Source organism: Schistocerca gregaria, chromosome 2, assembly GCF_023897955.1.
Source record: "Schistocerca gregaria isolate iqSchGreg1 chromosome 2, iqSchGreg1.2, whole genome shotgun sequence".
NCBI classification, from domain to species: Eukaryota; Metazoa; Arthropoda; class Insecta; order Orthoptera; family Acrididae; genus Schistocerca; species Schistocerca gregaria.
The window spans coordinates 180,718,565-180,740,874 of NC_064921.1; positions in this window are offsets into that span (position 1 = coordinate 180,718,565).

Consider the following 22,310-nt stretch of genomic DNA (forward strand, 5'->3'; position numbering starts at 1 on the left):
TCAAATGAATGAAGTGGGGAACCTGAAACTGTTATGATCGCTGTATTTAAAAAAAAATGATTACTGAATTTATTATTCATTCAAGATTTCCAGTAGATAAGTTACTACTCTTTTCATCTTATTTACTGCTCATTTAAATTCCTTTAAATCTGTCTCGAAATAATAAACTCCATTACTATATTAATGCTAAACTTATCTTTCGACTTCGTTAGACTTTCGCTATTCATTTACTGGTTCATTAACAAAACATTTCTTTAAACACCATTCTCATACAATTCTGCAATAATTATTATTATTACAGTTTTTAATTTTCATTTCGGGACACTCGGATTGCACAACGTTTGGAGACGACCCTGTCTATGTTAGTTGTGAGCATAATTAAATGATGGAAAAGTTCTGGTAAAATTTAGGTTATTATTGCACCAAAAAAACACAGTTCAGTCTCTGATCCATACGAATACAGTACTAAAAGTTTCAACCTGCTAGTATCGATGCGGCGGTTGGTGGGCGGCGAGACGGCGAGTCACAGAGCACACATACAACCACAGCTATGGCTCTTGACGTATGGGCACTTTAATTCGTCTTATCGTCGCAATACTTTTCCATTCAGTGCCTTTGGAACCATGCTGTGTGGGCGTTGGTACGGCACATCCGAGGCTCAGTGGAGCTATGTATTCCAGGAGAGCCTCCTCGCTCCAGAAGGTGTTGCTCAAACCAGTTCCAAACTCCGACACAACTACTGTGCCCGTTGTGCCGTGCAGTGAGCGCGCGCATTTTCCCGCGCTCGCTTGCCATCCACCTTATACCGCTCCCTTACAGACAGGGTATTCACCAGAGGTTTTCCATTCTACATATCCTAACACATTGCCTACGTATGGACCAGACGCACAGTTAAAATTTTAAACATCTTACAACAGTTTCAACATTTGTTACATTTCAATTCTATTACAATATTACTTAACATTTGACATAAACATTGATATTCACATTGAAACTTATTTACAGTTTTCTTAACATAATGGCATGAAACAAAAAGAAATGAAATCAGAATATCAATTAGAAAATTTTATCGTAAAATCAGATGAAAAGAATTACTTATATGTACAATAGTACAGAGTCGTCGTTGTTACAAGGTGTGTTAGTTGGAGCTCGTGAAATGCATCGGCGGATGAAGGCTATGTACGGTGAGTACAGTCTCAGTCAATGTGTTGTGGAATGGCGCAAACAATTCCTTGAGGGGCGCTAGTCACTGGAAGACGATGCTCGTCCTGGACAGGCACATCGTGTCATCACAGCGGAAATACTTGCTGAAGTGAATGCTGTAGTCTTGGACAACCGCAGAATCGGTAACTGCATCCATAATACATCCATACTTGAACTTTCGAAAAATCTATGCGCAGTGGGTTCCCCACCAAGTGACCCCCAAGTGACCCACCATCAATGGTGATCAGTTATCATGTGCTGCACTGTACTTATCAGACTACAATCATACCATTTCTTTTCTTATACAATCCGAAATCCTACGCTGCTTCTCTTTGAACGTGCGCTGGTACGCAAATAAAAAGGAGAGAAACATTCGCTCTCTCCACGATAACTAGAAATCAGTGTGGAGTATCAAACTACTGTTAGCTGCACTATGAGCAACTCAGAAAAGGAACACATGCTCCGATGTGATGTCATCCATTCCAGCACTATGTGTGCTATATAGCTCATCGCATAGTCAACATTTTTCTTTGAAACTGCTAATAATATTGTGCAAGCATACAGTATGAGGCGTTCTTTAAAAATAATTGCAGAAATGGTTGATTAGTTAAATGGTTAACTTAACGGGCTGGCAATTCTTTGCTCTGCGTCTTATTCCTGCTGCTATCAATATTTTTGCCATTTTTTATTTTGTTCGATTCCTTGCAATATTAAGTGATTGATTATAATATTTTAATATATTTACAGTTTAATTTGCATACATAAAATTAATATATCCAGTTTGGTTACGATTACTACCATTGTGTCCACCCCCGGTAGCTGAGTGATGCCGGCACGGTAGCTCAGCGTGTTCGGTCAGAGGGATAGCTGCCTCTGTAATTAAAAAAAAAAAAAAAAAAAAACTGAGTTAATCGATCAACAACGACCTTCAACGGATGTCCTACGACGTCCGCCCCGAACAGAAGCAACGAACAAAAGCGAACAAAATGAGATTTAAAAAAAAAAAAGTGGTCAGCGCGATAGACTGTCAATCCTAAGGGCCAGGGTTCGATTCCCGGCTGGTTCGGAGATTTTTCTCGGCTCAGGGACTGGGTGTTGTGTTGTCCTAATCATCATCATTTCCTCCCCATCGACGCACAAGTCGCCGAAGTGGCGTCAAATTGAAAGACTTCCACCAGGCGAGCGGTCTACCCGACGGGAGGCCCTCGTCACACGCCATTATTATTACTACCATTGTAAGCCAAAAGGTTACAGGCCGCCACATTGTAGCTCCCTGATACAATTTTGCTCAAGCTGCCACTGCCCGCTGCCCACTAAATCTGAACTCTGGCATAAAAATGAAGCAGCAGAGAATAATGCATTCTTATTTAATATCCAAGCATCGTTCGAGTCCTCAGTTACCAACATGGCTAAAGCTGTTCATGGTACTAGAAGTGGCAGCTATGTGTAACCAGATTGCCTACAAATTTATTCATGTATTCTTCCTACTATAGTCCAGTCCCAGAGTCCTAAAGTCAACTGGGAAGAGCTGGGAGGTACGCAGTGATGAGGACTTAGGTACACTGGAGAGCTACTAAAAAACATCATTGACAGTAACTCATTTGTTAAGCAGCGATACAGGATTGTCTTCCGAAGTGCCGTGCTACAGCTGGGCCAGCAGAATGGCAAGCTCATCAGCAGAAAGGGCCAGTATGCCCTCGAGATGCAGTTCTGCCAGCACAGCTAAGTGTCGGGCAGCAGTGGTTACCCCATGTGGCGGCCGTTAACCCACAGACGCCGGAGGTCTTGAGCTCTATGTATCGATCTCCAAACTGCTCTCGTTGACATCGAAGATTTCTGCTCAGGAGCAGCAGCACTGGTCCTACCCCACAAAGGTGAGTGACGAACATTATCCTGGCCATGCATGTCCCTGTTTTTCTTTGAATAGTCCTAAGTGAGTGATGGCGGCTTCCACGCCCCATCAGCTTTGCCTCAGAAGATGGTAGTGCAGCTGACAGCAGCAGTATCCTTCCAGCCACACTCGTGGCACCATAGATGATCGAAGACAGCTAGGCATGACAAGGATCAACACCCCTACTCTATTCTCTCGCTTGATAGCTGCAACTGACACTAGTGCTGAGAATATGTACTGGGCAGTCAGCAGTACATACTCAGCAATCAGGCATTTGGTAGGAAGGGTGGAGTATTTATGTGTCAGTGACCAGATGAGATGCTTGGGTTTAGATTTCACGAACGATAAAAGCCGAACGACGAGTCGTAATTATAGGCGCCTCCTGCACCAGATTATAACAGCAATAGTATATCACTGCCTGCGACCTTTGAACATCTTCGAGAGGACACGGTATGTCAATGTCCACGTAGCATCATCCATGTCGCACTTTGGTTACGCTATGAATCAATCGAATCTAAAGGCCATAAATTCAAAAAAATACCTAGGAGTTACAATTGCGAACAATTTAAATTGGAAATAATACATAGAAATTGGTTTGGGGAAGGCGAACCAAAGACTGTGACATTTTGCCCCAACATTTAGAAGATACAACAGATCTACGAAAGAGACTTTTGGAGTACTGCTGCGTGGTGTGGCATCCTCACCAGATAGGATTAACGGAGTACATCGAGAAATTTCAAAAAAGAGCAACACGTTTTGAATTATCGAGAAATAGGGAAAAGGGTGTCACAGACATGATATAGGGTTAGGGGCCGACATCATTGGAAAGCGTTTCTCGTTGGGGCGGTATCTTCTGGCGAAATTTCAATCTCCAACTTTCTCCTCCGAATGCAAAAATATTTTGTTTTCGGCGACATACACAGGGAGAAACGATCATCATAATAAAATAAGGAAAACCACGGCTCATACAGAAAAATAAAGATGTTCGTTTCTTCCACCCACTATTTTAGACTGGAATAATAGAGAATTATTGCGAAGACAGTACGATTAACCCTCTGCCAAGCATTTCACTGTGATTTGCAGAATACCCTTGTAAATGTAGATGTAGACATAACTAGAGAAAAGGCTTCTGTCACTGTAAGTGTATCAGTCTTGCCAGTCTGAATCACACGGATATTGCTCGTTTTGTCATCTGAACCGTATCTGTGATAGCAAGTTGATCATTTCCATGATCACGTGGCAGAAGTGAATGTGATGAGTCATGATTAATCTGTCAAGTTTTCTAGTGATACGGTTCTCAGTATCTAGTTTGATTTCTCGTAGCAAACCTTTGAAAGTATTTGGATTGTCCTTGCATGAATTACAGTTTGTAGCTTAAAAGCCAATTTGGTGGTAGCGAAAACAATAACGGGTCAACCACGATTCGAAGTGCATGTCGTTAATAAGATTTCGAAAAATTTTGAATTTACGAACAGTGAGAAAGTGCTTATAATCGAAATTGTCGTTTGGGTGAGACCCGGAATTGACCTTGGATCAGTACCATGTCTTGCTGAAAAATATCGTTCCCTAGGAAAATAACCAACACGCTACAAATAAGTATTTTCATCACAAGTTTCTGATCTTCGGTGTCCACTTTCTGTTGTTGATTAACTTTACTCTGTTTTCCTATAAAATTCATAAGAGCTTGGTCTTTTGTTGTGTATAAAAATAGTACAGGATGAGTGACATCAGAATCATTGTATTGGTGGGCAAATTTTCCATCTTTGTCGTCAGATCTACGACAGTCTTTGTTAACATACTAAGTTGTTCTTTTTGTTCGTCTGTGTTCAGTTTTGATGCTTCTACTTATTCACTAACTCTTTCAACGGTGACATTAAAGTGGTCCTGACGTTCTTTGAGTTGCGAGACTACTGCGATCGATACAGTGGTATTTATTTTTGCAAGTTACCCTTTTTTGTCGTTCTATTGCGTATTTTTATATTATTTTGTTCAGTATCAAGGCCGCGTAGCCTAGCCTCAAACCTTGTGATAATATGTTGTAAGTTATTTCAAATCGCTTGTTGGATTCCTACGGAAAGATTTTGTTGTTTTTCCTCCAGTTTATCGACATCTTTAGTTATTTCTTCTTGTGATTTACCTACTTCTTCTAGCGATTTTTTGTTTTGTTCCAGTGTTTGGATCTTAAGTAGTAATTCTAACAATTTTGGATTGTTGGCTTCCACATTCATGTTTACTGAATTTGGTACAATTGAGTGGAAATTGTTAGAATTACTACTTAAGATCGAAACACTAGAACAAAATAAAAATCACAAGAAAGTTATTGGCATTCTTTGAATTGTCAAGTAAGTTATTCATGTGTAACGACTGTTATGCTTACTCTGTTTCACTACCTGTTGACTCCTTACTTTTTGACATGGACTGGTATCTGGTAGCACGACGGAATACTTTGCACCAGCCACGGTGTTGAAATGTAAAAATGGAATTATCAAACACAATTTCTATTTCAGCAACGCGGAGAGAATTTTTACTTAAATAACCGAAAGTAATAAATTCTTTTATGCAACAGAAATTATTGGGTTGTTACTTTGTGATGTAGTTAGCGATCAGGTAGCTAAACGGGATTCTTTATTGCTAGCCATAGTGTTGAAATGTAAAGAGAATTACCAAACAAAATTTCTGTTCTAGCTACGCGAAGAGAATTTTTAGTTAGATAACCGAAAAATAATAAACTCTTTCAGGCAACAGAAATATCTGCGAAAAAGCCCAAGTACGTGTGCTTTAGATATCGTATTCGGTTTGCTGAGCAGTTCTGACTGTTGACTGGTTTTCTGCTGCGGATGTGAACAGTGTCGTGAACCAAAACTTTAAACTTAGTGATATACTGATATCAAATAATGGAAACTAATCTAATTAAATGCCAAAAGTAACTAATGTGTACTCAGTGAAAACTATTTTGCTGAAATGCAATTTCTGGCTTGAAATGTCAACAAAAATAAGATACTGCTCCACCTAGAAGAAAAAAACTGCTTGAGATTACAGAGGTTGTTCGATATTAAGTTAATTTGCTTGCTTGGCTCAACAGCTGATAATTCTGATTACGAACTGTTTCCTCATAAGAACGCAAAGTGAGATCTTCCGTAAAATAAAAGTAACTTATTTTGTGTCTCATGTACTGACGTTCTCGAAAGCAACTAGAAAACAGCGGATGCAGCAACTAAAGAAAAAGTAAACTAATCACTACAAATTTTGTTTTTTGCTTATCAGAAACAACCTGTGGCTTCGTGTGGTGCAAGGTGCAATGAACACATGACAAATATTCAGAACTATAACAAGAATGATGGAAAAGGGTTTGACTTTAAGGAAACTCGTTCTTGAAAAATTAAACTCTGATTATTCAAAAAAAAAATAACTGTACAACGTAAGAAGACCCTAACAATTACGAAATTCTCTCAATACAAAAAACATAGACATTCCAGCCAATTGGGTAATTTCTGACATAATGAAAACAAAAGGCTCAAATTCACACTAATCATGAATGTTACTAGTTTCAGTTAACAGTTCTGGCAAACTAATATTTCACTCTTGCCCATGCATTGGTTATCTTGAAAAATACCTCCAAAAAATTCTCTCCATCAATAGACTCAGCGACATATGTTTATAAAACTTTTCATCTTCATAGTAAAGAATTCCAGATAATGACTTTCAGATTCTCAAATATTGAATTACCTTCTCTTAAAACTCAGCTCATCGCTACCAATCCTCAAATCAGACTGCCCCAACGTTGCACAACTAGCAGGCGAGCAAGCAAACGACACGAAGTCAAACATGTCATTCACTACTCGCGCAGCGCGCTCATTCATCATTGTCCCAGGACCATAAAGGTGAATTACTTAAAATATCACGAAATATAGGAAAACCTTACACACAATGTTAATAATTAGCGTTTTTGTAGTCGATGACTAGCACTTTAACATAATTTAAATAAATCTACGTAATATTTTCATCAGCCACCCAAAGGAACTACTACCTGGAACTTACGAATTCTTTGTTTGGTTGGTGATGTGTTTTAGTTACTCATTATATTTGCCAGTATTGTTTCCGAAGAGTTTTAAACGTAATTTTCATTGAATGAAGTATATTTTGTTGTTTTTTACCGTTGACTATACGAACTTTTATTAATTTTAGACTGGCAGAATTTGGTTTTCGTTTTTCAGTATCGTATAAACCAAATGAATTTTTTTTATCGCCACAAATCGAACGCCAAAGAAATACGTTTACAAGGCTTTTGATAAAAAATAGGTATGGTACTTATGAACGCAATTATAACATTCTGCGGAGTGAGACGTCTCGGGAGACGCAGGAGCCTATTTCAAGACTTTAGGTAATGATCGAATGCATGAAATGCCCAAATGCAGCACGACTGTGATGGCCAAAGAACTGTCAAATTCTTCCTAGTTATAACTGAAGCTATAGTAAATATCCGAGTTCTATAGAATTCGAACTGTTTCAACATCAGCTAAGAGGGATTTCTAAATTTTTGTTTCCCACCACGCGAAAGTTCTGTCCAAAAGCGACCAGAGCCTTCACGCATCCCTGGTCTCCCGACGCTATCGTGAATTCGCGACTCTTAATTCGAATAGCCATTTATAACGGAATAAAAGGATTTAGCGACTTTACGCCTATTAAGGCACAGGATTAAACATCATTACGTCCGGAGAATTTTTTTCCCCGCCGTCGTGCGTTACGGTTTAGAATTTTTGCACCCGTTGCAAATAACGGGCGCAGAATTAATTGCGGGGAATTAGGAGGGAGTGCTAAGCTGGCGGTGCAGGTCGCTTTCGGCGTGCCGTGGTGGCATGCTGTTGGCGGACTCTGTGTGTGTGTGTGTGTGTGTGTGTGTGTGTGTGTGGCTGTCGTATGCACACACCTCGAGTTGCGCTGCCCTAACGAGACGACAACACGCACTACTACGTTTTCCGTAAAGAACTTCAGTTACTGCAGATGAATCTGTAGACGCGATTCCTACCAAATTAGCTCATAACAATCTACTTCTCCATTTCTTTCACGTTTGTTAATGCCTTCTAAGGTAGCACACACTCCATCTTCTCATTACTAAATTTTAAAATAGTGCTATAGGATTAATTCGGCATGTGAGTTTTATTTTAAAACATTCAAAATATATTGCCACATGCCTTGGATATCTTTAGAACAATAATGTACGTTTTCTTACCTCGCATTCTGAATAAACAGGTACCCGATAAATAACTTACAAAAATATCATGAGTCAGAATGTTCAAATCTTTTCATTTACTCATCCCATGTGCGAGAGTTAGTTACGATTCTTTCCACAGTCACCATTTCTTATTTACACATAAATTCCATTTCCAAATTTCCCATCATAAAATAGTAACGAACTCAAAAACTATTACAAAAAGAAGCTGTTCTGAACTGAGATATGCAGGCACAGCGTGGTTCACATACCTTGTTTCATGGTAATCAACTTACATATTGCTTTTTTACAACTTATATTATAATTAAATTTTTAAAATTGAATTGATTTCAGAAGTTTTTTATTACAAATTTACATATTAAACTAACATTATTGCACTTTCAACATTGTAGCACAGTCAGCAATCGTGATAATCTAATATATAAGAAACTATCAGCCTCGATTGTGGTAATGAAACCAACCTTTACCTAGGTTTCAGCCCAAATAATTGAACCTTCTTCAGAAGATATCTCTGAATCTATAATTTTTCTACGCCTATTCAGGCTGTTTTAGTTTTATTTCTAGACCATGCCCTCTTAGACAAATAATAGACTCACGTATATCTTCTGAAGAAGGCTCAATTATTTGGGCTGAAACGTAGGCAAAGGTTGGTTTCATTGCCGCAATCGAGGCTGATAATTTCTTATATACACTCCTGGAAATTGAAATAAGAACACCGTGAATTCATTGTCCCAGGAAGGGGAAACTTTATTGACACATTCCTGGGGTCAGATACATCACATGATCACACTGACAGAACCACAGGCACATAGACACAGGCAACAGAGCATGCACAATGTCGGCACTAGTACAGTGTATATCCACCTTTCGCAGCAATGCAGGCTGCTATTCTCCCATGGAGACGATCGTAGAGATGCTGGATGTAGTCCTGTGGAACGGCTTGCCATGCCATTTCCACCTGGCGCCTCAGTTGGACCAGCGTTCGTGCTGGACGTACAGACCGCGTGAGACGACGCTTCATCGAGTCCCAAACATGCTCAATGGGGGACAGATCCGAAGATCTTGCTGGCCAGGGTAGTTGACTTACACCTTCTAGAGCACGTTGGGTGGCACGGGATACATGCGGACGTGCATTGTCCTGTTGGAACAGCAAGTTCCCTTGCCGGTCTAGGAATGGTAGAACGATAGGTTCGATGACGGTTTGGATGTACCGTGCACTATTCAGTGTCCCTTCGGCGATCACCAGAGGTGTACGGCCAGTGTAGGAGATCGCTCCCCACACCATGATGCCGGGTGTTGGCCCTGTGTGCCTCGGTCGTATGCAGTCCTGATTGTGGCGCTCACCTGCACGGCGCCAAACACGCATACGACCATCATTGGCACCAAGGCAGAAGCGACTCTCATCGCTGAAGACGACACGTCTCCATTCGTCCCTCCATTCACGCCTGTCGAGACACCACTGGAGGCGGGCTGCACGATGTTGGGGCGTGAGCGGAAGACGGCCTAACGGTGTGCGGGACCGTAGCCCAGCTTCATGGAGACGGTTGCGAATGGTCCTCGCCGATACCCCAGGAGCAACAGTGTCCCTAATTTGATGGGAAGTGGCGGTGCGGTCCCCTACGGCACTGCGTAGAATCCTATGGTCTTGGCCTGCATCCCTGCGTCGCTGTGGTCCGGTCCCAGGTCGACGGGCACGTGCACCTTCCGCCGACCACTGGCGACAACATCGATGTACTGTGGAGACCTCACGCCCCACATGTTGAGCAATTCGGTGGTACGTCCACCCGGCCTCCCGCATGCCCACTATACGCCCTCGCTCACAGTCCGTCAACTGCACATACGGTTCACGTCCACGCTGTCGCGGCATGCTACCAGTGTTAAAGACTGCGATGGAGCTCCGTATGCCACGGCAAACTGGCTGACACTGACGGCGGCGGTGCACAAATGCTGCGCAGCTAGCGCCATTCGACGGCCAACACCGCGGTTCCTGGTGTGTCCGTTGTGCCGTGCGTGTGACCATTGCTTGTACAGCCCTCTCGCAGTGTCCGGAGCAAGTATGGTGGGTCTGACACACCAGTATCAATGTGTTCTTTTTTCCATTTCCAGGAGTGTATATAACATCATTGCAATTATAATTTCATATTACTACCTCCTTTTTGACAACTTCCATCTCTTATTTCTTTCAATCTCTCATTTTTCTTACTTACTAATGACTTTAATATTCAACCACATAAATTTAATATTGCTTAGTTTCTTAACCATCTCAGTAAACACAAATTAAACAAAAGTAATTAAAATTTAGGAAGATCATAAGATGTAAACGATGTTAACAATGTTCTCTTTGTTTTATATCTATTACTGATTCGGAGTATTATTTTATTTACTTATGGAACCGAGAGTATAAATGGTAGAAGAATACAAAAATAGTCAAAATTGGGAAATATTATTACAAAAACATGAAAGACAACGAAAAAATTAAGATAAATTACGAACATGAAATATGCATGTGTATCATGTTGTAGAATGCAAAATCGGAAAAAAATACCATCGGCTGGTCTGTAATTTGTGCTACAATTCTGTGAGACTGGTAGAACGGTCACCAGAGCATATGGGTTTACTGTCACTACCGGGCGTGGTAGGTTATATAACGGTCATATACAGTGTCAGATGTTGATTAATCACTGTGAAGACGCAAAGATGCCACGTACTCGTGTGTTACAGCGTTATTAGCGCCTGGCATAGCTTTAATGGAGCCTTTCAATGAGGCCTTATTATGGATCTCCATTCGGCCGGTTGGTCGCAGCGTGCAATATCCAGATTTGTGAGGGATTCAAATGTGCCAATGGCCCGATGTTGGACTGCATGAGAACATGAGGGCTAGCATACTCTCGTATAAGGTTCCTGACGACCACGCCTTACGATCACAAGGACAGAACAAGTAGTGGACTCCCTGACACATTCTGAGACTTTCCTCCCACTAGTAGGAGACTAGCAGAGTCGGACGACGGAATTACCGCCCCGTGCATATGTGGCCTTTAACACCACAAGAGAAACAGCTGAGTTTGGGGCTCTTTTGTGACCGAGATGCGTGGACTGCTGATGAATAGTATCGCTTTGTGTTCAGTTATGAATTGCGGTTCTGCACTGTAGTGGATGACCATCTTCAGCCCGTATGGCAGCGACCTGGTTTGAGGTCCCCTCCTCAGGATGCTTTAGAGAAGCACAGAGGCTTTATCCATAGTGTGGAGAGCCGTCGGGCATGGCTTCAGAATAGAGGTGCTACAACGGTACCTCCAAGACATCTTTATCCCTCATTTGCTAACTCTCACGTGACAGTACCATGTTGCCACTTTTGTAAAGGCCAATACTCGTTTGCACAGGTCACTATATAAACTGTCTGCGTGAAGTATTCCTGTAGACTCCAGATTTGTTTCCAACAGAACATGTGCGGAACCAGGTCGAACTCTATTATGTGGTATTTCAAGGACCAGTTGGAACAGTTTTGAGACAGCTTGCCTCAGGGGAGGATACAACAGTTTTACGAGATCCTTACTAAAGCAGTCAGTGCATCCATCCATGCCAGAGGGGTTACAGTGTCGTACTGATACGAGGTGTGTCAAAAAAATTCCGGAACATCAGTAATTTCGCGCCAGTGTTGTGCTGGAGCGAAGTGGCATCCCCACACAGCCCTGTCTTTAATGTTTAACTGCCGATAGTTTCATTGTTATATGCCTGCTAGTTATTATTCAGTGCTGTATTGAGTAGAACGGTGTGTCGCACAGTTTGCGAATTTCGAGATGGCAGAGTTTGCAGAGTTAGAGTAGCAATGCGTCTGCATCAAATTTTGCATGTAACTCAAGAAAACCGTTATAGAGACACACCAACTGATGGAAGAAGCCTACGGTGACGAGTGCATAACATGTACTCGGTGCTACGAATGGTTCACACGGTTTAAAAATGGCCGGACGGAAGTAGAAGATGACCCTCGTTCAGGATGCCCTTCGACGTCTACCGACGGCGCTCGAGTCAGAAACGTCAACGAAACTGTGCATGTCAATCGAAGACTGACTGTCCGAGAGGTTGCAGAAGAATGTACCATTTCAGTTGGATCATGTCATGAAATCCTATCACAGCATCTTGGAATGCATCGCGTTGCCACCAAGTTCGTCCCACGGCTTACGAGTCAAGCCCTTTCGCCTCGCAATCTGTGAAGAGCCTCTGGATCAGGCAAATGAGGACGAGGCACTACTTAAGAGAATCATAACTGGTAATGAGACTTATCCTTATGATGTTGAGGCCACGGTTCATTCCTCACAATGGGTTGGGAAAAGTTTCCCGAGACCAGAAAAGGTCAGGTCACATGTCAAACCCAAGCTGATAGTTTCCTTTGACTTTGTAGTACTAGTTCATCATGAATTTGTGCAGAGGGACAAACTGTTAATCGATGGCAGTATCGGGACGTGTTGCGACGCCTGCGAGAAAATGTAAAAAGGAAACGGCCTGAAATGTGGCGAGACAAATCATGGCTCTTGCATCACAATGGCGCACTGACACGTTCATCCCTGTTGGTGCGTGACCATTGCACAAAAAACGAAATCACTGTGCTGCCCCATCCTCCGTACTCTCCAGTCTTGGTCCCTGCTGACATTTTTTAGTTCTAAAGTTGATAACCCCGTTGAAAGGATGAAGATTTGCAACGATAGACAAGATAAAGGAAAAATCGCAGACGGCGCTTCGCGCTATCTAGCAGGAGTCGTACCAAGACTGCTTCCGGAAGTGGAAACGGCGTTGGAAGCGATGTATAAATTGTGTAGGAGAGTATTTAGGAGGAGACCTTACACAATAAATAAATTTAACCGTAGAAAACTTTTCTACATCTACATATATACTCCGCTAGCCAACAAGCGGTGTGTGGCGGAGCCCCCCCCCCCCCCCCCCCTTCTCTGTTCCATTCGCGGATCGCACAAGGGAAAAACGTCTGTCTGAACGCCTCAGCACGAGCTCTTATTTCCCTTATCTTTGAATGATGATCATTACGCGATTTGAAAGTTGGTGGTAATAATATATGCTCTACATCCCCGGTGAAGATTGGATTTCGGAATTTAGAGAGCAGCCCCTTCTGCTTAGCGCGTCGTCTGACTGCAAATCTGTCCCACTTCAAACTTTCTGTAAGATCTGTAACGCTCTCGCGATGGCTAAATGTACCAGTCACGAATCTCGCCGCTCTTCTTTGGACCTTCTCAATCTCTTGAAGGGTCCCACACAGACGAACAATACTCTAAGACTGGACGAACTAACGTATTGTAAGCAATTCCCTTTGTTGAAAGACTGCATAGCTTCAGGATTCTACCAATAAACCGCAATATAGAGTTCGCCTTACCCGTTACTTGTGTAATATGATCATTCCATTTGAGAGCATATCGAATAGTCACACCCAGATACTTTACTGATGTTACCGCTTCCGAAGACTGAGCATTTATTTTGTATTCGTACATTAATGGGGATTTTCGCTTTGTTATACGCAATAGATTTCACTTACTGATATTAAGAGATAACTGCGAGTCACTACACCACGCACTTATTTTCTGCAAATTCTCATTGATTTTTCACAACTTTCGTGTGATACTACTTTCCTGTAGACTAAAGCATCATCGGCAAACAGTCTAAGGCCGCTGTCAATACCATCAACCAGATAGTTTATGTAAATCGTAAAAAGCAGAGGACCTATTACGCTGCCCTGGGGCACACCTGAAGTTACTCTTATTTCTGTTTAAGTTACCCCGTTGAGGACGACATATTGCTCCCTGGTTGTTATCAAACTTTCTAACCAACCTCATATGTCATTGGATAGACCGTAACGCGCACTTTTTGTAGCAAGCTTCAGCGCGGAACTGAGTCGAACGCCTTTCGAAAGTCGGAGAGGTTGCAGACAAAGTTCCGAAATTTTTTGAACAGACATCGTAAGTGGGCTCATACTTCCAATTTCTTTCAATATATGACTCGATTTTGTAATCATTGTCATAACATCACTTACCCTCTCAACCCGTGAAGTTTAATTTCGTTTCCTCTTCACCTCATGAGGGCTTCTTTTTTCTAAGGTTATGTATATTATTATTATTATTATTATTATTATTATTATTAGGAGCACATGACATTCCTCTTATGGAGCCACTTGGTATTTTCTTGATGTAACACTTCCGTAAGAATTTTGATTCTAACTTAATAGAACTATATATACATTTTTAGGCTATGTTTGACGTACTGATACCTCTATAATTTGAAGTTCTGCTGTGATTCTCTTCTCTAAACAGTGACGACACTTTTGTTGTACGACAGTCTTCATGAATTTTGGTGTTTAGGCAACAGGTATTGATGAGATGTAGAACATTGTAAAATTAAGCAATAATCCACCAAGTCCAATCAAATCTATACTAATCCCATCAGGTTATTATCATCTCGAATGAAAACAAACTGAGACCATGAAACTTGGCCACGCTATTGGTGCTTCTCTAGTCATCCTTCAATGCGATACTGTTTCGCAACGATAGATGATTCAGCACAGACTTTGGTAGTGGAAATCTGCATTTCGGTTGTTAGGGAAACACTGCACCTCTAAAATCACTTCGTCGTCGTTGCGGAATCGTTCCCCCATCCGAGGAAACAGGAAGACGTTACTGTGCTGGAGAATAGGATGGAAGACGGGCAGAGTTGAGGAAAAATTTGACTGCCCAGAAAAGCAGTATCTATGACTGCGTTCTGTGTGGCATGAGCTCGGGCGTTGTAATGAAATGAAAACGCATCCTCGTACAGCTTCCAGATAGAGTCCGTTGCAAAGTCATCGGTTGTGTGCTCCTGTGACAGTGTGGCTTTTAAAATAATAATCTCTTAGCACCACACCATGCCAGTTCCAAAAATCAATCAGCGTCACATTTTCCAATGATGGCCGGCTCTTCCTCTTTCTCAACGCTGGTGAATCCACATATTTCCATCGCCTGCTTTTCTGCTTTGTCTCGCGTCGTGGTAATATACCCACCACTCCTCCTTTGTGATTAGGCGACTAAAGAGGACATTTGGATTTGTCTAACACAGCTACCTACCACATTTTCGCTGCTACCTTGAGCTCTACGGATTGTCTGAATAATTATCAGTTGCGGAATCCTACGGGCGGCGATCGATACGGCTCGCAAGACATTGAAAACTGATCCATGATTGATTCACACTTTTTCCACCATCGGGTGGGTTGTGATTAAACTGTTCTGAGGGCACTTTTCTTATGATTCGCAGCATGTCAGAGAGAGACGATCGGCCACTCCTTTCTTCTTTAGTTTGACCCCATTTTAAACATCTGAGTCACATACGCAGTGTGTCACATGATGGTCATGTGCGCTGGTACCAATTCAGAACGAATAGTTGCAGCATCGTTCCTCTTCAAATGCAGAATATGAAATACCGCAGATAACTTCACATTATCGGTGGGTTACATAGATCTTTTTTTTTTTTCTTTTTGCGGTATGGTGCAGAAGCGGCGCGACGATTTCAGTGTGTACCTGGACTGCAAACAAAAATTACACATTATTATCTGAAATAGAGGAGATAACGAAAGAGGATAGGACTGAAATGACAGTGACAACATCTGATAAAAAGAAACAGTCTATTTCAATACAGCACTGTGGAACAGACGGGGATTACGGGAGTGGGTGATTAACTAGAATGAGATACTGTCAGATACCAGGAAGAGATTGCTATTCTGATAGAACATGAGCCATTAACTGTCTTTTGAAGTAGAAAAGGAATGTTTTTCTCCAAGATTTTAAAAACATTACTAGGTCGTTTTGCTCGTAAAATAAAATCGTTCTCAGAAATGTTCAAATGTGTGTGAAATCTTACGGGACTTAACTGCTAAGGTCATCAGTACCTAAGCTTACACACTGCTTAACCTAAATTATCCTAAGGACAAACACACACACCCATGCCCGAGGGAGGACTCTTACCTCTGCCGGGACCAGCCGAAAAATTGTTCTAAGATGACGGTTGTATTGTGTAGTGCTATAGAGGCGGTTTTACTTTGAGAGCGAGTATTTCGGCTACGCTGTTCAGATGTTGTTGTTGTTGGTGGTGGTGGTGGTGGTGTTGTTGTTGTGGTCTTCAGTCCTGAGACTGGTCTGATGCAGCTCTCCATGCTACTCTATCCTATGCAAGCTTCTTCATATCCCAGTACCTACTGCAACCTACATCCTTCTGAATCTGCTTGGTGTATTCACCTCTTGGTCTCCTTCTACGATTTTTACCCTCCACGCTGCCCTCCAATACTAAATTGGTGATCCCTTGATGCCTCAGAGCTATTAAGATATCAGTGTTAAAAGTTGAAGTTAAATTGGAGTTGAAACGCACTGGACACAGCCAGCTGCAAATAATGCCTCATGTCGGCATGAATGACGCATGACGCTTGGGTTCTGAGGCCATCGCCAGTTCCTGTCGGCGGATGGTTCAATTGGTGAACAGTAGTATCACACGTGAGGTGCAGGCTAAGCAGACTATTTCTTACACCGTCTCCAGGGGCGATCGTGATCCTCTGGTTTGGAGTAGAGTGAAAGGTCCAAACCAGAGGCTGAGGCGACTCTACGAAAGCATCGGATGCGAATTTCTCGACCTCTGCCATCGGGTGCTAAATCATAGACTTCCACGTAACAAGTCATGCCTGCATTATGTGCTGGAACGGCTACAAAGGTAGCGCAATATGTGTCGCGTGCACGCGTTTCTTTTTTTAAGTTAGAAAACACTGCTCCACCCCTTTTCGGATCAGAGACGAACTGCCCGCTAAAATCGAATTTCGGTTCAGACATAAAAATTTTAATATATTAGAAAAGTACAGAAGCATCCAAGGAAAGACCACAAAATTAGTATCACCCCGGGTTCGAATTCCGTCGCTGCTAAAATTTTGATTAAAAATCAGCATTGAGGGTCGTGGACTTCCGCCATAAGAAGTCACCTTATTTCTGCCAACGGCCTTGTGAAAGAGGGCGGAGGAGCGGACAGAGGTTCAGGGCACTCTCTGGTCCTAGAGGTAGGAAACTGCCCCTGAAAGCGGAAGAATCAACAAAGATGAACGGCATGAGGATGCAGAAGGCAATGAAGGAAGACCACTGCATTAAAGACACGTAATGTGTATCCACAGGACATGAGGCCTGCAGCTGAAGAAGTGTCATTATGATCTCTCCATTGGCAAAAGATTCGGGAATACTCCCCCATTCGGATCTCCGGGAGAGGACTCCCAAGCGGGAGGTTACCATGAGAAAAAGATGGAATAATCAACGAAATAATAACATTTTACGAGTCGGAGCGTGAAATGTCAGAAGCATGAACGTGGTAGGAAAACTAGAAAATCTGAAAAGGGAAATGCAAAGGCTCAGTCTAGATATATAAGAGGTCAGTGAATTGAAGTGGAAAAAAGACAACGATTTCTGGTCAGATGAGGGTAGGGTAATATCAACGGCAGCAGAGAATGGTACAACAGGAGTAGGATTCGTTATGAACAGGAAGGTAGGCCGATTGTGTTACTGTGAACATTTCAGTGATAGGGTTATTCTTATCAGAATCGACACCAAACCAACAACGACGACGATCAGGTATACATGCCGAAGTCGCAAGCTGAGGATGAAGAGATAGCGAAAGTGTATGAGGATATTGAAAGGGTAATACAGTATGTAAAGGGAGATGAAAATCTGAAAATCTAATAGTCATTGGGGACTGGAATACGCAGTAGAAGAAAAGGTTACAGCATAATAAAGGCTTGGGACAAGGAATGAGAGAGGACAACGATTAATTGAGTTCTGTAATAAATTTCAGCTAGTAATAGCGAATACTCTGTTCAGGAATCACAAGAGGAGGAGGTATACTTGGAAAAGGCCGGGTGATACAGGAGAATTTCAGTTAGATTACATCATGGTCAGACAGACATTCCGAAATCAGATACTGGATTATACGGCGTACCCAGGTGCAGATAAACAGTCAGATCACAACATAGTAGTAATGAAGAGTAGGCTGAAGCTTAAGACATTAGTCAGGAAGAACCAATACGCAAAGAAGTGGGATACGGAAGTACTAAGGAATGACGAGATACGCTTGATGTCCTCCAAGGCTATAATACAGCAGTAAGGAATAGCTCAGAACCAGGTTCAGCTGAAGAGGAATGGAAATCCCTAAAAAGGGCGATAACAAATGTTGGGAAGGAAAACATAAGTACAAAGAAGGTAACTGTGAAATAACCATGGGTATCTGAAGAAATACTTCAATTGATCGATGAAATAGAGAAGTACAAAAAGGTTCTGGGAGACTCAGGATTACAGAAATACAAGTCGCTGAGGAACTAAATAAATAGGAACTGCAGAGAAGCTAAGATGAAATGGCTGCATAAAAAATGTGAAGAAATCGAAAAAGAAATGATTGACGGTAGGATTGACTCAGTACACAGGAAAGTAAAAATAACGTTCGGTACCTTTAAAAGCAAAGGCGATAACATTATAAGTAAAATGGAAATTCCACTGTTAAATGCAGACGAGACAGCGGAGAGGTGGGAAGAATACATTGAAAGCCGCTATGGGGGGGGGGAGGGGGGAGGGGGGGAGGGGAGGGGGGCAGGGGGGAGGAGGGAGGGGGGGATTTGTCTCCTGTGATAGAAGAAGAAACAAGAGTCGATTTAGAAGAGATAGGGGACACGGTATTAGAATTTAGAAGTGGTTTGGAGGACTTAAAATCAAGTAACGCAGAAGGGATAGATAAAATTCCATCAGAATTTCTGACGTACAATCTGACTTTCGGAAAAGCATCATCTACACAATTCCGAAGATGCCAAGAGCTGACAAGTGCGAGAATCATAGCACAATCAGCGTAACAGCTCATGTATCCAAGTTGCTAACAAGAATAATATACAGATGAATGGAAAAGAAAACTGAGAATGCGCTAGATGGCGATCAGTTTGGCTGTAGGAAAGGTAAAGTCATGAGAGAGGTAATTCTGGCGTTGCAGTTACTAACGGAAGCAAGACTAAAGAAAAATCAAGACACATTCATAGGATTCGTCGACCTGGAAAAAGCGTTCGACAATGTAAAATGGTGCAAGACGTTCGAAATTCTGAGATAAATAGGGATAATACGGGTAAAATACAAAATGTACAAGAGCCAAGAGGGAATAATAATAATAAGAGTGGACGACCAAGAACGAAGTGTTCGTATTAAAAAGGTAGTAAGACAAGGATGTAGTCTTTCGCCATTACTGTTCAAGCTGTACATCGAGGAAGCAATGATGAAAACAAAAGAAAGGTTCAGGAGTGGAATTAAAATTCAAGGTAAAAGGATATCAATGATACGATTCGCTGATGACATTGCTATCCTGAGTGAAAGTGAGGAAGAATTACATGATCTGCTGAATGGAATTAACAGTCTAATGAGTACGGAGTATGTATTGAGCGTAAATCGAAGAAGGACGAAGCTAATGAAAAGTAGTACAAATCAGAACAGCGAGAAACTTAATATCAGGATCGATGGTCACGAAGTAGTTAATGTTAAAGAATTCTGCTACGTAGGCAGTAAAATAACGAGTGACGGACGCTGCAAGAAGGACATCAAAAGCAGACTAGCAATGGCAAAAATGGCATTCCTGGCCAAGAGAAGTCTACTAATATCAAATATCGGCCTTAATTGAAGGAAGAAATTTCTGAGAATGTACGTCTGGAGTACAGCATTGTATGGTAGTGAAACATGGACTGTGAGAAAACCGGAACACAAGAGAATTGAAGCATTTGAGATGTTGTGCTACACATTGCTCTGGATGAAGTTAAGCATAAAAAGTATGTCAACTTTCTTCTTTTTTTTTTTCAGTCCCTTTGCCTGATGAGGACCGAGTGGGGTTACTGGAGAAGATCTTGTTGCTCATCTGCGTTATACATTTATTTCTTCATATTTCGTAATTTTGGAGTTTAATGCTTACTTCTGATACTAATTTAATATATGTTTTATTCCAATTTGCTTAGATTTGAAATATGTAGTTGGTAACTGCTTTTGCAATTTTGCACGATCTTTTGTGTCTGTAAATATTCTAATTGTTTATGCGTCTTACATTCTATGTAAGTACAGTTCCCTTTGCTGTGTGCAGAGGTTCTTTATGTTATGGAAGCAGACAGTGATATCCAAAATAATTACTCGTGGAGTCGACTAATTGAGTGTACAGTGCAACGTCAAGCTCACTGATCATCAAATTAGTACAAAAAGCATAACTAGTACAACGTTATGAATGTAAGTTAATATAAGAATAACTATCAGTATGAAGCCACTAAAATTTGAATTACCAGAATGGTCATTTACGGACACAGACTTGCAACAGCAAAATCCTATCTAAAAACAATGACTTCAAAAAATAAAAGAAACCAACTCTTAACTTCCATAATATAGTTCCTGATACTCAAAGACTTAATATTAAGTATAAAAAGCATATTTGAAGCTCAAAAGTTGTGTATTTTAAACCCAAGTTCTACTGGTTTCGGTCCTGGACCATTTTCCCGGATGAAGGGTTGAAATAGTTTAAGCCACCATATTGTGTTAGTTCTTACTTAAAATGTGTAGTGCATGTCATGAATGTAAATACAGGTATATGAGGCAGGACTTCAAAAGTAATCATCCAAATTCTAAAAATAGGATGTCTGCTTTTAAAGCCCTGTCTCATATATTCATGGCACGCACTACACGTTTTAAATCTCTCCGAACAACAAATAGTACTTGGTATTTCACAAGAGATAGACCGTGACAAACAGCGGTGAACAGTTCCACAGTTTTCTTCAGTAAACTGTCAGCAGTCATAGTACAGTCATACCTTCGTAAGAGCCTACATCGCCACAAAACGTAGTATCACGTTTTCCGATCAAGTCTCGCTACTCCTGCAATAAGACTGTTTGAGCAGGGTAGCGAGCATACCACTGTTCCCGGACGATTCTCTTGGCCCGCCAGCCACGCCTCGCCGGTCACGCTTGCGGCATTTCCCACAGCCAGTCAACACCTCCACGCTCCTCGGCGGGCCAGTGCACCAAAATCCTCCAGAGCCTCGCAGACCGAAGGCAGGTCATTCCTGCTTAATTCGACTACCGGTAAGTTAATTACACAGGCCATGGAAAAAAAATTTTGGGAAAACCTTTTTTACTTTGATAGCTAACCTTCATAGCTCTTTATGAGCTGAATCCAAATCTAGCCTTAGTTTTCCTGTATCACCCTTAGATTTCGAGCAATATGCTTTTTATTATATATCATAAAAATCCTATTCTATACGATGAACGGGGAAAATAATTAAACGCTTTGTTACAACATAAGTACGGTTTGCATTGACAGTAAGCTACATAAAACAATGATATGTGTTAATAGAGGTTTCACTTGTCAGCTGGAATTGATTTTTATTCTCTTTCTCTTTTTTCATTGAAGCTTCTTGTGCAGCTTTTTCTACAATGAGTCGCTGGCTCAACTTCTCGGTCAAGTGACCAACAGACGTCCCCCATTATGTTGGTGTTCCAGGGGGCTTGGTAGCGTTTTTCCATCACTTTAATGTCCTGGTGAAAACGCCCTCCTTGCTCCTCCCTAACATCTCCCATATTGTCCGGGAAGTAATCAAGGTGACTGTTCAGAAAGTGAACTTTCAGGGTCATTAAAAATCCTAAAGTTTTAAACTTCTTTAACATTGTACCTATTATAGAAACATGTTCTGGGTCTTTTTCATGTCCTAAGAATTTTGTAACGACTGTCTTGGATACCCATGCTTTTTTCTCATTTAAGGTCATTGTGGATTCAAAGTTAACATCAAACATCAATTTTCTAATGTCAGGTCCGACAAAGACGCCTTCTTTTAGTTTAGATTCTGAAAGGTGTGGAAACTTTTGGTAGAGATAGTTAAAACATGGTCCATCTTTAGGCAAAGCCCTTACAAACTGTTTCATTAGGCCTAACTTTA